Genomic DNA, 3,201 nt, shown 5'->3' on the forward strand with positions numbered 1-3,201 from the left:
AAGGTGAGGCGTACAGATCTTGCGTAACACAGTAGGAAGGACAAAACATGCCAGTTTCACTTTGTGTAACTTTATCCAGGGTTGGGATACTGCTGATACTGTATATATATATATATATATATATATATATAGCAAAATATAGTAGCCATAAGCGATGTCTGGCCTAGGAAAATTGACATCTTCACCCTTTATTCAAGTTTTATTAAAGATTTTGTAAGCAAATTAGTAGTTGTTCTCGGAGTCAATTGCTTTATTTGTGATAATAATATTTGTACAATATTTTCAGCATATTTTGATGGTTTAATGTAGGGCCAATAAAAACAAATTAAAATATTCCCTCTGGACAACACTTACATATATTATGTATTATTATTTATATAACCTATATATATATATATATATATATATATATATATATATATTATATGTGTGCGCACACACACTCGTATATATGCATATGTTAATATATATATATATATGTGTGTGCGTACACACACACACACACATTTATATAAATATATTAATATATGCGCATACACACACACATATACAATATATATATATATATATATATATTAATATATGCATACATACACACACACACACATATATATATATATTAATATATGCATACATATACACACACACACACACACACATACTGCAGCCTAAATAATATAATATGTATGCACACGTATATTATATATAGCCTATTATATAAACCAAAAAAGTATGTTAGATTTGACAGCACTAGTACATATATACAGTGTGTGTGTATATATATATGCATATATAAAACTCAGAACAAAATGATAAATGAATCATTGAAGTTTTGAATCAATGAGTCGATTCACCACACAAAGACTGTACAAATCGAATCTTTGAATGAGAGTTTTAAAAATGATTCATTGAAATTAACTGATTCACAAAAATGAAACAAATTAACAAATAAAGACACCATTTATATGTCTCAAGACATCTCTGTCTTAACTCTCTCAAAATCATGTCTAATTTCAGTAAACTTACAAAATAAATAGAAAGCATATTAATATCTAATATTCTCAATGTGGTTGAATTTTATATCACAGGCAAAATTATTGTGAATACACTGTGAATATATATCATCCAACATTAAATGCATCACAATAACACTGAAAGATCATAGTTTTATTAGGCTATATCTCAGATTAAACTGATGAGGAATGATCTCAGATTTCCGTTCACTAAAGTCAGACTGTTTCTATCAGACTATTCTACATAACGAGTCTTCAGTCACACAATAGAGGAAGATTCTGCTTTCATCAATGCGATTTCACACATTTCACTTCTGAGAAATAACAGTCTGTGCGACGGCTTTTTGTGTGCAAATACACAGTCCTCAAGTGCAGCTTCACACACTCAGAAATGAACATCCTGTCAGTAGGCTATTGTTATTTCACACAGTGAGAAGGACAGCATTTGAGTTTGGAATAATTATGCAAGTAAAAGATGCCATTGTGATTCTGAAAATCACATTTTCTTGAAGGAGCACTAGAGTGTTTTTCACATTTCCTCACGGCTTTAATTGGAAAGAGTTTTTCTCATTAGTGGGATATTCCGGATGCTGTGCATGAGAATGAGGAGTCTTCACTCAAACGCCTCATTAGCATACACACACTCTCCACACAATACACAAATCAAACATTCATTCCGGATCCGGAGTATTTGTGCTTTCGCTGTCATTAGATTAATTGTTTAATAAGAGAGTAAAGCCTCGCCTCGCCGCGTGACCAATATGAGCTTTTTTAATCGGATCTTATTGTTTATGTCGCACGAGACTGAAAAGCTTCAGGATTAATCCTTCCGTTTTATTCAATCGTGAAGGGGTTTGTTTGGCTGTGAGTGATCAGAGGCCGAAACATCCGGGGAATGTCGAGGCGATTCACCTCGCTGCACGTCAAATAAAAGAAAAATCAGAATAAAGATTATCTCAGTGAAAGCAATTATGTTTTGCTTTAGGTCTCCTGGCAATCAGGATCCCAGAAATCTCACATTTGACTCAAAGGAATCGGCTACAGCAACTTATCGAGCTCATTTCAACAATCAAACATTTCTAATCAGATTCTCCGAAGGAATTCTATTTTTGAATAGAGTTTTGAATCGATTCACCACACGGAGAGTTAAAAATAATGCAAATTTAATCTTGTAATCACAGTTTTGAATTGAAATAGACAGTTTGAACTGATTCACTAGAAGGAATCAAATCGATTAAAAAAAATAGCCTACGAATTTAAAAAAAATAAAAACACTATCAAAATACATTGAATATGATCAGATTTGAGAATATATCAAAAGTCAGAGATCTCAAGTATTTCTCATCGGATTCTCCTAAGAATCAAAGTTTTGAATCAATGAATCGACTCACTTCACAGAGACCTAGAGAACGGTTCATTGAAACGGACCGTTTGAACCGATTCACTAAACTGAAACTAATAGACCAAATAATATTATATATCTGTTATCTATATATAGATCTGCTATCTTTTAATTAGTGCACATATATATACTATATATAATTAAACGATAGAAGATCTGAGCACATATCAAATGACAGAGATCTCACACATTTGATACTTGAAATATTAAAATAAACATCTGAGATAACTTGATACTTATAGAAACTGTATGCAATAACATTTTCATGGACATCATTTGATAGCATCCGTCAATCTTTTGTGCACATTTATATACAAACACTGTTTGTGAGATGCATTATGGGCTCTAAGATAAGATATTATGATTCCACACCACAGAAAAATATGGTCTTACACACCATAAACTAGATTTCTCTGGAGGGCATGTATGAACGGTGGTTTTATTTAATGTTTATTGCATTTGGGACACAACAATATGTGTCCCAAAACACATGATCACGTTACGGTTCCACACAGTATGAGGAAACAACAAAGCTTCGTCTCAGCGATGGCTCAACTCTCTCGGCCTGTGTTCATATTTATAGACCCAGAATCCACAGGGACTGTCTTTGGAGCGTTCAAAGACATAAAAAAATAATTAAATGTGAACATGTCCGGGCCTGATCGCAATACTACAACCACATGTGCCACCAAAGAGGATATTCATCCAAGAGGATATTAAATATAATATATCATAAATAACGACCTGAACATTTAAGGACGGGTGATTGGGCAAAGTCATTGCAAA

Source organism: Rhinichthys klamathensis, unplaced genomic scaffold (genome assembly GCF_029890125.1).
Source record: "Rhinichthys klamathensis goyatoka isolate OS25496 unplaced genomic scaffold, OSU_Roscu_1.1 h1tg000835l_1, whole genome shotgun sequence".
NCBI classification, from domain to species: Eukaryota; Metazoa; Chordata; class Actinopteri; order Cypriniformes; family Leuciscidae; genus Rhinichthys; species Rhinichthys klamathensis.